The following is a 17,283-nucleotide window of genomic DNA, read 5'->3' on the forward strand; positions in this document are numbered from 1 at the left end:
TACTTTGGGAATCGGTAATCGATATAAAAATGTTATATATTATTAAATGAACATTAGAATTGAAATTTCATATAAGAATGGTTGGAGATAAATTAGCAATAAAAAATGACCCGATTAAAATTGGAATGTTGAAGACGATTCAATTACAAATTCAATCAATGTCTGATCATTAGACCCACGGACGACCCGAATCTACAATTGCGTTTAGGATTGGGCGGAGTGAGTCATGAGCCTCTATTTATTTGTCGCCCCCAAGCGCCATATACCCTCACAAAAGAAAAGGTCATGTCTTGCCTCCACTGCCTCAAGCTTTTGTGTTTTCTTTCTTCTGGTTTGTTTTCTCTGTTGTGCTATACTAAAATTATTACCGGAATGAACCAGAGTATCGAACAGCTTCAGGCGCAAGTAAGCCTCTGTCGCCGTCATACGCTGGCCTTCTAAACACAAGCATCTAGTAGAAGCCCAGTCGGTGTAGACAAGAGTGATTTTCTTGTTATGGTGGTAAACTGCGGTTCTGGGATAATTATCTTGAAGGTCGCTAGATCGAATCCTCTTGGGATAATTATCTTGAAGGTCGCGAGATCGAATCCTCTTGGGCGGGAAGAAAACAAATATGGCAAACACAACCGCGCACAACTGTGTCAAATTGATGAAGACAACGTCCAACGGAGTATGGCAGGGCGACAATCCCATGAATTTTGCTTTACCGTTGCTCATTGTTCAGATTTGTGTCGTGCTTTTCGTCACCAGAACGCTGGCTTTTCTCTTCAAGCCCCTGATGCAGCCTCGCGTCATAGCTGAAATCATTGTAAGTTCTCTTCTCTCCAGCTAATGTTTTCAATTTTCCAATGTCTTGTGTTGAATTCTCTTTTTCCCAAATGGCATGAATTTTCTACAAGCTTAAACACTGTTAGTTTTCAGTTTCGATTCAAACATTTGCGTTTAATCCCGTTATTTAACTTCCATGAGACACGGTTTTCTCTTTTCACCTGGTGCGTTAAAAGGAATTTCTTCGTCACAGAGATTCGAGAACCATGAAACCAGTAAGATCATGTGTTAATTAGCCATATAAATTATATATTATCATTTCACTTTTTCAGTTGGAATTTTTTGATAAATTCCATAACAGATACACAAAAAAAAATTGCTCTGTTTTTGCACAAAAAAACAAAAAATCGCTTGTTGGAAACGGTGTTTCAGCGACACAGTTTGGTGTTGCAGCAACTGAGTTTGGTGTTGCAGCAACGCAGAATAACACTCTGTTTTTAACACAGAAAAATACTCTGTTTTTAACTCAGAAAACATAAAAATTCGTTCTCTGGAAATGGTGTTTTAGCAACGTAGTTTGGTGTTGCAGCAACGCTGTAACTGGTGTAACAGCAACGGTGACGGTGTAACAACAACATGAAAAAATTAAATTGTGTTTATTAAAAATAAACTAATTGTTACAGATTTGTCTTTCTCATACTGAGGGAATTTCACAACTTCTATTACAAAACAGATTCACCAAGGAACGCTTCTGTTCCACACAAATAAAAATCTGTTAAACAAATTTCATTCAAATATCTGCACTGCTGTGCATTTTTCCATTTCTGCTCTCTGCTGCGCTGTCTATCTACTCCTGCTGTGCACTGCTGTGCGTTTCACTATCTGGCAAGTATTTTCTTCACGCTGCTGCGTGCTCTCCTCTGCTCTCTATCAATCTACTGCTAACCTCAAAACAGAACTGCTGTGTGGTATTTATATGCTAAAACATATCTGATTAAAACAATAAAATATTACAGAATATCTTCTAATACCTATCTTTGAATTTAATGCAGCAAGGCGGTGATGCTTCTATCAAAAAACAAGTCGGCTGTCTGCAGGGGAAATCAATTTTGTGAGTTTAATGCACATTTATGTGCAAAAATATCAAAGGCGACTTTGCGGCATCAAACAGCCTGTAACATTTACTGCAAATCAGATTCATGTACAGCTGTTCATTGTTGCAGTTGGAATTAAATTCCAACACTCCCCCTTAATTTCAACTGCTGTATACCTAGGCATTTCCTGAAATGATCAAAACCTTTCTTTGCTAATGGTTTTGTTAAGATGTCAGCTAGCTGATCTTCTGTTCTGCAATGCTGCAAAACAATCTCACCATTGTTAACCAATTCACGTATAAAGTGAAATTTGGTATTTATGTGCTTTGTTCTTTTATGAAAAACAAAGTTTTTAGACAATGCCATTGCTGAGCTATTGTCACAGTAAATGGTTGTGCCATTTTCTTGTTCATGACACAAATCTCTGAGAATTCTTCTCAGCCATACTGCTTGGCATGCTGCTGCTGTTGCTGTCACATACTCTGCCTCTGCTATTGACAAAGACACAACTGGTTGCTTCTTGGAAGCCCATGAGATGGCTCCCGATCCCATATGAAACACATATCCTGATGTGCTTTTCCTATCATCAACACTTCCAACCCAATCACTGTCAGTGTAACCTGTCAACATGAAACTTTCAGAAGAAGAGTATAAAATATCAAACCCCTTCATTCCATTCACATACCTTAGAATCCTCTTGGCTGCCTGCCAATGAGTCTCTTTCGGTCTTTCCATAAATCTGGAAATTAAACTCACAGCGTGCATAATGTCCGGCCTAGTTGCAGTCAAGTACATAAGGCTGCCAACTATGCTCTTGTACAATTTTGGATCAAAATATTTGCTGCTGTCTTCTTTGGTCAATTTCAACCCCACTACAGTTGGATTCACAGCTGCTTTGCTGTTCTGCATGTTAAATCTCTTCAACACTGCTTCTACATATTTATCTTGAGAAATGAAAACACCATTTTCACTTTGGTCTACTTCAATTCCAAGAAAATATCTTAAGAAGCCCAAGTCAGTCATTTCAAATTCACTTTTCATGACTGCTTTAAAATCAGCGATAAGAGAAGCATCATTGCCAGTAAAAATCAGATCATCTACATATAAAACAACAATAATAATTTTATCGTCATTTTGTTTTATGTAGAGTGTGGGTTCACCATCACACTTATCAAACCCATTCTCAATCAGATAAGCATCTATTCTACTGTACCAAGCTCTTGGAGCTTGCTTCAGCCCATAAAGAGCCTTCTTCAGTTTACAAACTTTATGCTCTTGGCCTTCAACTTCATAGCCCGGAGGTTGATCAACATAAACCTCTTCTTTTAACACTCCATTCAGGAATGCAGATTTAACATCCATCTGATAAATCTTCCATTTGTGTTGTGTTGCAATAGACAACACTGTTCTGACTGTTTCCATCCTTGCTACTGGTGCAAAGGTTTCATCATAATCTTTGCCTTGTTGCTTCTTGTAGCCTTTCACAACAAGTCTTGCTTTGTGCCTGTCAATTTTACCTTCAGCATTTCTTTTGGTCTTATAGACCCACTTAACTCCAATGGCATCTTTGCCTTCAGGGAGATCCACTAACTCCCATGTTTTACTCTTCTCAATTGCACCAATTTCTTCATTCATTGCTTCAATCCATTTATCTTCATTTACAGCATCTTCAAAATGAATCGGGTCATCAACATGACAATACAAAGCGAATAATGAATTCAGACCGGTATTGTTACTTACCTCTCCTTGTTCATAAATCTCATTCAGATTTCTGAATCTTGGTCTTCTTGGTCTGCTTGGAGTTCCATCCAAACTTGAGGGTATATCTGATCCCTGTGGTGTTTCAGTGACAGCTGTTTGTGGTGTAACAACAACTGTTCTTCCTTGACTTCTCAAGGCTGTTCGAATTCCAGCTTGTGGTGTGGTTTGTTGTACTTGCTGTGGTGGAGTAGGAGCCACCAAGGAAGGATTATTTGCTACTGTCCCTTCCTCTTGTTCTTCATGAGACACAATTGTCTTCACATTCACTATTTTTTCCAAGCTTCCATCCCAAGCTTCATCTTCAATGAACTGCACATCTCTGCTTACTATGAATTTCTTGGTGGATGGATTATAAAGTTTGTATGCTTTTGACTCATCACAATAGCCAATAAAGACACACTTCTCCCCCTTACTATCAAGCTTTTTCCTTAGTTGATCCGGTACATGTGCATATGCTACACAACCGAATACTCTCATGTGAGTGACACTTTGTTTTTGACCACTCCATGCCTCTTCTGGTATTCTGTTCATGACAGCTTTAGTTGGGCATCTATTCAAGATGTAAACTGCGCAAGTAACAGCTTCTGCCCAATACTCATGCCGAAAGTGTTTTGCCTTTAGCATACTTCTGACCATGTCAAGAATGCTCCTATTCTTTCTTTCAGCAACACCGTTTTGCTGAGGTGTATACCTTGTGGTGAACTGCTTTTGTATGCCATTCTCTCTGCAAAAACGCAGAAACTCTTGGGAGATGTACTCTCCTCCTCTATCTGTTCTGAGCACTTTGATATAATGCCCACACTGCTTTTCAACAAGAGTTTTGAAGTGGCGGAATTTCTCAAACACTTCACTCTTCTGTTTCAGCATATACACCCATGTCTTTCTGGTGTAATCATCAATAAAAATTAAAACATATTTATTTCCGGCAAATGATGGTATTTGCATCGGTCCGCACACATCAGAGTGAACAATTTCCAAGGGTGCTTTTGCCCTTATACTCCTTCCTGCTGGAAAGCTTTCTTTGTGTTGCTTGCCTAAGATGCAGGCTTCACAAAGGCTATTCAGTTTCTCAATCAACGGCAATCCCTTTACCATTCCCTTTCTGTGCAGCAGATTCAGGCCTCCGAAATTGAGATGTCCAAATCTCAAATGCCACAACCAATTCACATCTTTCACTTGTTCCTGAAAGACTTCTTGTGTTACAGCCGCAATAGTTCTGTCTTCCTTCAAATCTGCCCTGAGTTTGAGAGGAAACATTCTATTGCTGGTCATCTGCACCTGTGCAATGATCTTCTTACTTGGAGGTATGTCTCTGATAGTACACAAATCATCTTTGAAGAACACGTTGTAACCTTTGTTTATGAGCTGTTCAATGCTCAAGAGATTACATTTCAGACCAGGTACATAGTATACCTCTGGCACAATCATCTGTTCTCCATTTTTTGCTCGAATACTGACTCTGCCCTTACCCTTCACAGATATCTTATCATCAGTCCCTGTTGTTACCTCAGATTTCACATTTTCATCCAGATTGACAAACATTGCAATATTTCCAGTCATGTGATTACTACAACCTGAGTCTAAGAACCAAAAATCTTCTTGTTTGTCTTGTGTTATGTTACATGTTAACACCACGTTCTTTGGGTTCTTATCTTCTTCATTTGCAAAATTAGCATTCTGCCTATTATTCATGTCATTTTGTTTTTTCTTGCATTCATTGGCGTAGTGCCCAAATTTTTTACAATAATGACATTGGACTTGGGATTTGTCATACCTTTGTCCATGAGTTTGCTGTTTGCTTGAACCTTCAGCTTGGTTCTGATTGCAGCTCCTTCCGCTTGTGCTAGCAGGATAATTTCTGCCTCTGTTTTGGCTTCTTCCATGACCTCTGTTATTTGCTCTGCCTCGACCTCTTCTTTGGCCAAAAGACATCTGAGTCTTGAATGCTTGCTCAAATGAGGAATCTGTTCCTCTACTCAGTCTGTGTTCATGAGACAACAGAGAAGCACTCAACTCATCTACCGTGAACTGTGAGAGATCTTTTGTTTCTTCTATTGCTACCACAATAGATTCAAATCTTGAGGGTAAACATCTCAAGATTTTCTCTACAATCCTTCTATCTTCAAGAATCTCACCATGAGATCTTATCTGGGTTATCAAGCCAATAACCTGAGTGAAGAATGAATCTATTGTATCAGATTCCTTCATGCTGAGATTTTCAAAGTCTCTCCTCAACATCTGCAACTTTGCAGTCTTCACCTTCTCCATGCCTTGATAGGCAGTCTTGAGAATATCCCATGCCTCCTTAGATTTTGTTGCTGCAGCAATCCGCGGAAAAACACTTTCATGTACTGATTGGAAGAGGAAAAAGAGGGCTTTGGCATCCTTCTTTCTGTCGCCCTTCAATTGGTCTCTTTCTGCTACTGTCAAAGTAGCCAGTGCTGTTGCATCTGCGGGTTCAGCATAGCCATTTTCAACCAGCGCCCATATTCCTTGAGAAGCAAACAATGCTTTCATTGTTATGGACCAATAACTGTGATTTTTCCCATTAAACTGTGGCAGTTGGGAATTTGTCAAACCTGTTCCAGCATCTGCCATCTTAACCTGTCTTGGTAAAGAAGAGATACTGATTGTAAAATGAAAATAAGCAAAAACTTTCTTTGCTGGAAAAAGTCTGCTAAACAAGCTTCTTACAGCTCCTACAGTGAAAAACATGCTCTGTTTTTCACTCACTGAGTGCCTAGACCAGCTCTGATACAATGTTGGAATTTTCTGATAAATTCCATAACAGACAGACAAAAAAAAAATTGCTCTGTTTTTGCACTCTGTTTTTGCACAGAAAAACAGAAAATCGCTTGCTGGAAACGGTGTTTCAGCAACACAGTTTGGTGTTGCAGCAACTGAGTTTGGTGTTGCAGCAACGCAGAATAACACTCTGTTTTTAACACAGAAAAATACTCTGTTTTTAACTCAGAAAACAAAAAAATTCGTTCTCTGGAAATGGTGTTGCAGCAACGTAGTTTGGTGTTGCAGCAACGCTGTAACTGGTGTAACAGCAACGGTGACGGTGTAACAGCAACAGGAAAAAATTAACTTGCGTTTATTAAAAATAAACTAATTGTTACAGATTTGTCTTCCTCATACTGAGGGAATTTCACAACTTCTATTACAAAACAGATTCACCAAGGAACGCTTCTGTTCCACACAAATAAACATCCGTTAAACAAATTTCGTTCAAATATATGCACTGCTGTGCATTTTTCCCTTTCTGCTCTCTGCTGCGCTGTTGCATCTACTCCTGTTGTGCACTGCTATGCATTTCACTATCTGGCAAGTATTTTCTTCACGCTGCTGCATGCTCTCCTCTGCTCTCTATCAATCTGCTGCTAACCTCAAAACATAACTGCTGTGTGGTATTTATATGCTAAAACATATCTGATTAAAACAATAAAATATTACAGAATATCTTCTAATGCCTATCTCTGAATTTAATGTAGCAAGGCGGTGATGCTTCTATCAAAAAACAAGTCGGCTGTCTACAGGGGAAATCAATTTTGTGAGTTTAATGCACATTTATGTGTAAAAATATCAAAGGCGACTTTGCGGCATCAAACATCCTGTAACATTTACTGCAAATCAGATTCCTGTACAGCGGTTCATTATTGCAGTTGGAATTAAATTCCAACACCAATGTGATCCAATGCTTAGGTGGAGAGATTTAGTTCTCACATGTGTTGTAGTCCTATCCCGAGTGACTATAGCCCAATTTCTTTAGTTAAAAATATTACCACTTCACAGGTTCTTAACCAGACTTCATAAAACCCATTAGCCAAAATCCTCGAGTTGAAGTGATCTACATCTTTTTCTCTATAGCTATATATCTCGCTTTAGCTTACAGTTGGTTCTGATAACCTTAAAGAGATCTTCCCTTGAATATCGCTCGCAGCGTCCTAGTTTTCTCTTATTTTTGTATTCAAATTTAGACTATTCTTTAATTTACTATTCCAATGGCGTTCTATTCAAATTTAGACTATACTTTAATTTACTATTCCAATGGCGGCTGAATGATTGGCTTTCGTCAAAGGAATGCCTTAATTTCTCGCCAACAATTTGGCACGATGAACTTTAATTATTCAAAAGTCCTAAATTTCTCCCCAAATTGGCGTCACACCAGAAACTAGTTGGAAAGCACGATGTAAGCTTTGTATTGTTTGCCAGAGTAAACGGTCGGAGCAATGGAGTGGCCAGTCAATGGTTTTAACTTATGAAAATTCCAATTCTTTCGGCAAATAACTGAGATACACCATTTTACTGGAACTTTCAGTGTCATAGGCAAACGAGGAGCATTAACCCTTGCATAACAAAATATTGTAGATAGAATTACTCTTAAATTCCAATTATGATCGACGTGTTTCATTTGTTACTATATATCGGATTAACATTACCGATTCTGAATGTTTTTCCTCCATGCCGCGACAACTTTTATTGACTTCAGAATTTGAAGTGTAAATTTTATTACTTCTCTGTCTTGGTTGTCCGTACAGTTTGGAGTTCTTCTTGGGCCTTCTCTTCTTGGGCGCAGTGAAGCATACATGGATACGATTTCCCAAAAAGTAGCACCCCTGTACTTGAAACTGTAGCAAATATTGGTCTTCTATTCTTTCTCTTTTTGGTTGGGCTGGAACTGGATTTCCAAGTGATTAAATGAACTAGAAGGAAGGCCTTAACAATTGCAGCGGCTGGAATTACCTTACCGTTTTTGACCGGGATCGCGGTTGCTTATGTTCTTAGGGCATCGATTTCTAACGATGTGGGCTATGGACAGTTCCTTGTTTTTATGGGCGTATCGATCTCTATTACTGCATTCCCAGTGCTTGATAGGATTCTTGCAGAGCTCAAGTTTCTAACCACCGATGTGGGGCAGATTGCCATGGCAGCAGCTGCTGTCAACGACGTGGTTGCAGGGACAAACAAGAGCCCTGTAATATCAGTCTATGTTTTGCTATGTGGATTAACATGTGTGGTTTTCATGATGGTGGTGGTAAAGCCGGTAATGAGCTGGATTGCCCAGCGTTCACCTGAAAACGAACCAGTGAACGAAACATTCGTTTGCATTACTCTAGCGGGAGAGGTATGTTGAAGTTGTAATTTCAACTGCAGCATGCTTTACTTCAGAAAAACCATGCAGTTTTCCTTCTGCGATGCGATCATATCGCAAATCGCATTCTTTTACCCCTTGCCTCATTCTGTTTATCTTTGTTTTCTGCAATTGCGATCTTGCGATGCAATCGCACATCGCACATCGCAACTTTCGCCCATTGAGCGTTAAACCCTCCGCTTTTGTATCCGCTGATTGCAATATTGTGATACGATATCATCGCACATCGCCGCTTCTCACCTCGCTTCATCCCCCGATAACGTTTTTGCGATGCAATCCCGCCGTTCGGCTGAGATTTGTTCTGGCTTGTGTTCGCCACCGCCATGCCTTATTTATGTTTTAACCTATTTTTGTGTTCCCGAAGAAGAAAGAAGGCTTTGTGCCATAACTGCTCACCAACAACATTAAAGAAGAAGAATGGCCGAGAACAAGAGGGACGAGCCTCGAGCAGCTAAAAGCATTGAAAGGTTATGGGTTTCATTTACTTTTTACTGCGTCTACCCCAGAAGGACAACAGAGCACCAGAAAATGCCGATTTGTATCAGAGGCCCATGTTAGATTGTAAATGTGGTTGGTGGTCCATTATGACACCTCCACGCATAACCTAGAAGAGATATTTTTTATACAGATTACATATATATACCTAGAATAACAATGTAACTAGTTAGTGGTGAGTTGATGAGAGTTAGAGCACAGCAGTGCAGAACGCAGCAGCGTAAAGAAAATTTTACACAGTAGTGTTGTTGTAATCCCTCTGATAGAGGAAGACAAATATTTTGCAACAACAATCTTTTAATGAATACAGAGTTTTTCTGTGTGTTGAAAACTTTGTTCTCTAGCAAAACAAATTTTTTTAGTTTCCACTGTGTAAAGATCCTGTGTTTAAAACAGAGCTTTCTGTTTTGTTCATTTTTTTTGTTTGGAATTACCAGAAATTCCCGACATGGTATCAGAGCTTGTCCAGGCTCTTTGAAGGTGTCAAAGAAGCTGAAGGAAGGATTTCTTGCTGCAGCAGCTTCTCCAGCAGAGTGAAGACTCAGTCAAGAAAGATCCAAGGTATTTCTCAAGTTTTTTGTGTTGCTGTTGAGGATAGTCAGTGATTTTTAAATACACAGTGATCGTTTAGAATGCAAGGAATGGCTGGCTCCAGCACCAGCACTAGCATGGGTATTTTTAATACTCAGATCCCACAGTTTAATGGGAAAAATTATGACTATTGAGCAATAACAATGAAGGTCTTGTTTGCTTCCCAAGACTTATGGGAAATAGTTGAAGATGGTTTTAAAGAACCAGCAGATGAAAATGAGTTTAATAATCTAACTCAGGCAGAGAAGGATCTGTTGAAGAGCTACAAGAAGAAGGATTCAAAAGCCCTCTTCTTCTTGTATCAAGCAGTGCATGGAAGCATGTTTCCGAGGTTAGCAGCAGCTAAGACATCCAAAGAAGCATGGAAAACTCTCAAGATAGCCTATTAAGGCATGGAGAAAGTGAAGACAGCAAAACTACAGTTGCTAAAGAGAGATTTTGAGAATTTATGCATGAAGGAGTCAGATAATATTAACTCATTCTTCACACATTTGATTGGTCTGGTCACACAGATAAGGACTCATGGAGAAGTTCTTGAAGAAATGAGGATTATGGAGAAACTGTTGCGGGTCCTACCATCAAAGTTCGATGTGATTGTCACCACCATAGAAGAGACAAAGGATCTCACAAACTTTTCAGTTGATGAACTTCATGCATCACTGATAACACATGAGCAGAGGTTGAGTAGAAATGAAAACTCATCTCTAGAGCAATCCTTCAAGACCCAGATGTCCTTTGGAAGAGGAAGAGGTCAAGGCAGAGAAAACGAGAGAAGAAGAGGCAGAAGCCAAAATAGAGGTGGAAGGAACAGTCCAGCAAATGCTTAAAGAAGAGGCAGCAATCCAAATCAGAACCAAGGCCAAGTCAGCAATCAACAAAGTGGACAACATCATGCTCAAGGACAAAGGTATGAAAAATCCAATGTCCAATGTTATTATTGTAAAAAATATGGGCATTATGCAAATGAATGTAGGAAGAAGCAGCATGATATGAATAGTGGAACTAGTGCTAATTTCACTAAAGAAAATATCAGCCAAGATAATGTGTTGTTAGCTTGTAATATGGCTAAAACAAAGAGTGATGATATATGGTTTTTAGATTCCGGTTGCAGCAACCATATGATAGGAAACATAGCCCTATTTTCTGCTCTAGATCAGAGTGTGAAGTCACAAGTCACACTTGGGATTGATAGTAAAATTTCTGTTATGGGAAAAGGAGAAGTAAAAATATTTACAAAGAAAGGTGAAAAGAAAACCATAGCAGATGTCTATTATGTTCCTGGAATGAAGTGTAACCTCTTAAGTATTGGACAGCTTGTTCAAAAGGGTTACAATGTTTTCTTTGTGAATGATGTATGCACCATCATGGATAGAGCACCCAGCAAACGATGTATTGCTGAAGTGAAGATGACGAGGAACATGATGTTCCCTCTCAGAATAAAGGCAGATTTGAAAAATAAAGAAATTGCAGCAGTTACACAAGAGACTTTCCAAAGTGAACCAAAAGATGAAAATTGGTTGTGGCACTTGAGATTTGGACATCTCAACTTTGGAGGTCTTAACTTGTTGAGCAGAAAAGGAATGGTAAGAGGATTACCATTGATAGAGAAACTGGACAGCCTTTGTGAAGGTTGTATCTTGGGGAAACAACACAGAGAAAGTTTTCCATCAGGGAAAAGCATAAGGGTAAAAGCACCCTTAGAGATTGTCCACTCAGATTTATGTGGACCGATGCAAACTCCATCATTAGCAGGCAGCCAATATTTTCTAACATTCATTGATAATTTCACCAAAAAGACTTGGGTTTATTTCTTGAAGAACAAAAGTGAAGTGTTTGAAAAATTTCCGAATTTCAAAGCACTTGTGGAAAACCAAAGCGGACTGCATGTCAAAGTTCTAAGAACTGACAGAGGAGGTGAGTATATCTCCAAGGAATTCCTACGGTTTTGTAGAGAAAATGGAATTCATAAGCAGTTTACCACTAGATACACTCCGCAGCAAAATGGAGTAGCTGAAAGAAAGAATAGGACCATCATGGATATGGCGAGGAGTATGTTAAAGGCAAAGCATTTGCCAAATGATTATTGGGCTGAAGCTGTACATTGTGCAGTATATATTCTGAATAGGTGTCCTACAAAAGCAGTGATGAACAGAGTGCCGGAAGAAGCATGGAGTGGGAGAAAGCAAGGAGTCACCCACATGAAAGATTTTGGTTGTGTGGCTTATGCACACATTCCAGATCAGTTAAGGAAGAAGTTGGACAGAAAAGGGGAGAAATGTATTTTCATTGGATATATTGATGAATCCAAAGCTTACAGGTTGTATATCCCATCTATCAAAAAAATTTTTGTGAGCAGAGATGTTCAATTCATTGAGGAGGAAGCTTGGGATGGAAGCATAGAGAAAAAAGTGAATTTTAAAAACTATTTGTCTCATGATGAAGATGATGAGGAGATGGCTGAAATACATCCCCAAACAGCAGCGCCAACACAAGGACAACAAGGGACACCCTTGAGGAGAAATGAAAGTGCTTCTCCAAGCACACCACAAGGAGGAAATTCAAGTGCGTCTTCAAGCACTTGTACACCAAATGAAAGAGGTAAGAAATTCAGAAATTTAAGTGACATTTATGATGAAGGTATGAATTCTTTGTTTGCTTTATATTGTCATGTTGATGACCCTATTCATTTCGAAGATGCAATCAATGATAAGAAATGGATAGAAGCTATGGATGAGGAGATTAATGCCATAGAGAGAAACAAGACATGGGATTTGGTTGAACTACCAAAAGGAAAGGAAGTTATTGGAGTCAAATGGGTCTATAAGACCAAGAGCAATGCTGAAGGAAAGATAGAAAGACACAAGGCAAGACTTGTTGTCAAGGGATACAAGCAGTACTATGGGAGAGACTATGATGAAACATTTGCACCGGTTGCAAGAATGGAAACAGTGAGAGCAGTGCTGTCCATAGCAACACAAAATAAGTGGAAAGTTTACCAAATAGACGTGAAGTCAGCATTTCTAAATGGAGTGCTAATGGAAGAGGTTTACATTGAACAACCTATAGGCTACGAAAAGAAAGGCCAAGAACACAAAGTGTGCAGATTGAAGAAAGTTCTTTATGGGCTAAAGCAAGCACCAAGAGCATGGTATAGTAGGATAGATTTCTATCTACTAGAAAATGGATTTGAAAAATGTGAGGGAGAACCCACCCTCTACATCAAAGAAAAGGATGGTAAAATCTTAATTGTTGTGTTATATGTTGATGATGTTATTTTCACAGGTAATGATGATCATCTCATTGAAAATTTCAAAACAGTCATGAAAGAAGAATTTGAAATGACTGACATGGGTTTGCTGAGATACTTCTTAGGAATAGAAGTAGATCAAAATGAAAATGGGATTTTTATTTCACAAGCAAAGTACGCCAATGAAGTGTTGAAAAGATTTAATATGCTGGACAACAAAGCAGCAATCACTCCCACAGTGATGGGATTAAAACTGAGCAAAGAGGATAGCAGCAAGGATTTTGATCCTAGCTTGTATAAGAGCATAGTTGGCAGCCTCATGTATTTTACTGCAACTAGGCCCGATATAATGTTTGCTATTAGTTTAATTTCCAGATTCATGGAGAGGCCAAAAGAAGCACATTGGCAGGCAACAAAAAGAATTCTGAGGTATGTTAAAGGTACTAAAAGATTTGGCATTTTATATACTGTCTCAGAACGTTCAGATTTAATTGGATATACTGATAGTGATTGGGCTGGAAGTGTAGATGATCGGAACAACACATCTGGTTATGTTTTTCACATGGGTTCAGGAGCCATTTCATGGGCTTCTAAAAAATAGCCAATTGTAGTATTGTCTACAACAGAGGTAGAATATGTGGTAGCTACAGCAGCAGCACGTCAAATAGTATGGATGAGAAGAATGCTAAGAAGCTTATGCCAAGAGCAAGCAAAAGGAACAGTGATCTTTTGTGACAATAGCTCAGCTATTGCCTTGTCCAAGAATTATGTGTTTCATAAGAGAAAGAAACACGTCGACACAAAGTTTCACTACATCAGGGAATTGGTAAACAATGGTGAAATTGTTTTAGAACATTGCAGAACTCAGGAGCAGCTTGCAGACATTCTGACCAAGCCTTTGGGAAAGAAAATTTTTGAATTTTTGAGGAAATGTCTGGGTATGACTGATAACCCAGCAGTTGAAATTAAAGGGGAGTGTTGAAGTTGTAATTTCAACTGCAGCATGCTTTACTTCAGAAAAACCATGCAGTTTTCCTTCTGCGATGCGATCATATCGCAAATCGCATTCTTTTACCCCTTGCCTCATTCTATTTATCTTTGTTTTCTGCGATTGCGATCGTAGATCGCACATCGCAACTTTCACCCATTGAGCGTTAAGCCCTCCACTTTTGTATCTGCCGATTGTGATACTGCGATACGATATCATCGCACATCGCCGCTTCTCACCTCGCCTCATCCCCCGATAACGTTTTTGCGATGCGATCCCGCCGTTCATCTGTAGATCCGACGGCTGAGATTTGTTCTGGCTTGTGTTCGCCACCGCCATGCCTTATTTATGTTTTAACCTATTTTTGTGTTCCCGAAGAAGAAAGAAGGCTTTGCGCCATAACTGCTCACCAACAACATTAAAGAAGAAGAATGGCCGAGAACAAGAGGGATGAGCTTCGAGCAGCTAAAATCATTAAAAGGTTATGGGTTTCATTTAATTTTTACTGCGTCTACCCCAGAAGGACAGCAGAGCACCAGAAAATGCCGATTTGTATCAGAGGCCCATGTTAGATTGTAAATGTGGTTGGTGGTCCATTATGACACCTCCACGCATAACCTAGAAGAGATATTTTTTATACAGATTACATATATATACCTAGAACAACAATGTAACTAGTTAGTGGTGAGTTGATGAGAGTTAGAGCACAGCAGTGCAGAACGCAGCAGCGTAAAGAAAATTTTACACAGTAGTGTTGTTGTAATCCCTCTGATAGAGGAAGACAAATCTTTTGTAACAACAGTCTTTTAATGAATACAAGTTTTTATGTGTGTTGTTGAAAACTTTGTTCTCCAGCAAAACAATTTTTAGTTTCCGCTGTGTTAAGATCCTGTGTTTAAAACAGAGCTTTCTGTTCTGTTCATTTTTTTTGTTTGGAATTACCAGAAATTCCCAACAACGTAGCAGCTGGATTCGTCACAGATATAATTGGCGTTCACTCAATCTTCGGAGCTTTTGTGTTTGGTTTGACGATTCCCAGAGATGGCCCATTAGCAGGAATTCTTACTGAAAAGATTGAGGACTTTGTATCGAGCTTGCTACTCCCACTGTATTTTGCCTCCAGTGGTTTGAAGACTAATGTAACAACGATCCATGGAAGCACGAGTTGGGGTCTGCTAATTTTGTTTTTCGTGACTGCTTGTGCTGGCAAGATTCTGGGCACGTTTTTTGTTGCGATTGCCCACAAAGTGCCTTGTCGAGATGGGATTCTCGATGAATACCAAAGGATTGGTGAAGTTGATAGTCGTCAACATTGGAAAGGATCTGAAGGTAAAACCCAAATTACATAAAAATCTTAAATTCATCTTGAATGCACTGAATTGGATAGCCTGCTTAACTTGATTGGGATGTTCGGCTTTCTTTTTTCAGGTTCTGAATGACCAAGTCTTTGCTATTTTGGTTCTGACGGCTCTTTTCACAACATTCATTACAACCCCTTTGGTAATGGCCATATACAAGCCAGCAAGGAAGGTGACCCCATACAAGCACAGAAAGATACAGAGAGAGGGGCCAGAGGACGAGCTCAGAATCCTGGCTTGTCTGCACAGTACGAGGACCATACCGGCGATGATAAACCTAATAGAGGCCTCCAGAGGGATTCGAAAGTCTGCGCTATGCCTTTACATCATGCACCTAGTGGAGCTGTCCGAAAGGCCTTCTATGAAAAACGGGCTCCCCTTCTGGAACCGTAATCGTTCTCAACAAGACCAAATAGTGGTTGCGTTTGAGGCATATGGGCAATTGAGCAAAGTAACGGTCAAGCCCATGGTTGCCATCTCTCCAATCCAGGACATGCACGAGGACATCTGCAACATTGCGGATCAGAAGCGGATTGCCATGATCATACTCCCCTTCCACAAATACCAGCGTGTGGACGGCGTCCTAGAATCTGTGAGCCCGGGATTCGGGACTGTGAACCAGAGGGTGTTGAAGCACGCACCATGCTCGATGGGCATCCTGGTGGATAGGGGCCGACTGGGGTGTCAATCCCAGCTTGCGCCTGCGGACGTACAACACCACGTTGCAGTGCTCTTCTGTGGAGGCCCTGATGATCGAGAGGCTCTGGTGTTAGGAAGAAGAATGGCAGAGCACCTAGGCATTAAGTTGATGGTAATAAGGTTCGCGAGACCCACCGCATTCGAACACAGCGCCATTAACCTCACTCCGCTGCCACCCAACGAGAATGAGAGGCACCCACGAGTGTACATGTTTTCCACTGCAGAAATGAATAGAGAGCAGGAAAAGACACTGGGCGAGGAAGTGTTGTGGCCTCAACTTTTTTCGAGTGTTTTAGCTTTGGAGTGTTTTAGCGGTTCCCTAAAAGGAACAACACTTTTTTGGAGTGTTTTTGTTGTTTTTTTCAGGGAACAACACTTTTAGAGTTTGTTGCAGCCATAACCACCACGCTATTAAAACCTGTTCTGGGGCAAATTTGAATGGGTACCTTAAGAAGTTTGATCTTTCGTTTCTCCGAATGATAACTGGAGCTGTCAGATGGAATTATGTTTTCAAAGCTGAATGGTTCAATGGTTTAATAATTATGGTTGCAATGCGTTTTGAGATTAAAATGGACACTGTGACTGTGCATCCTTGAAGAGTGTCACAAAATGCTTGATACTATAATTCGTGGAATCAACCTAAAAGGTCCCTGCAAGTTGAATTGTGTCCGGCGTTGAAACCTTGCCTAAAATAGTAGGAGTCCGAGATCGTCCTGCGATCGCTTCCCCTGATGCCTAAGCTTTAGATTTCGGGGAAATTCCTTGAAAGAGATGCATCCCCATTGCACCAAAAGACTTTAACCATTTCATTGCATGGCTATCCGTTTTGCTTTAATCATCAGTGCCCCATCACCTAGCAAGTTTAGAGCCATCATTGTGCCATGACCAAATAAAAATCACCGTGCCCTCTTGAGACTCACAAAGCTCCCAGTTACAGAGTCTGTCTTTTTATGAAAGTTTTAATGAAGGCAAGGTTTGTTTTTGGACATTTCTATCACATCTATCATAATCATAGCTAATGTTAATTATTTCTGCAGGCGAGGACTAAGAGAAGAAAAGTGAGGTCGGCGAGCTGATGCATAAGCATCATGAAGGGCTGCAACGAAAGATGCAAAGGGATATGG

At 39.9% G+C, this 17,283-nt stretch overlaps 1 pseudogene; it reads left to right on the forward strand.

Annotated features, from left to right (window-relative positions):
- Positions 1 to 613: 613 nt before the first annotated feature.
- Positions 614 to 16,755, forward strand: LOC149187070 (cation/H(+) antiporter 19-like; annotated as a pseudogene).
- The last annotated feature ends 528 nt before the right edge of the window (positions 16,756 to 17,283 follow it).

The sequence above is a fragment of the Pinus tabuliformis genome, chromosome 3_1 (genome assembly GCF_031772625.1).
Source record: "Pinus tabuliformis cultivar Carrire ecotype Pingquan chromosome 3_1, CPIR1, whole genome shotgun sequence".
Classification (NCBI taxonomy): domain Eukaryota; kingdom Viridiplantae; phylum Streptophyta; class Pinopsida; order Pinales; family Pinaceae; genus Pinus; species Pinus tabuliformis.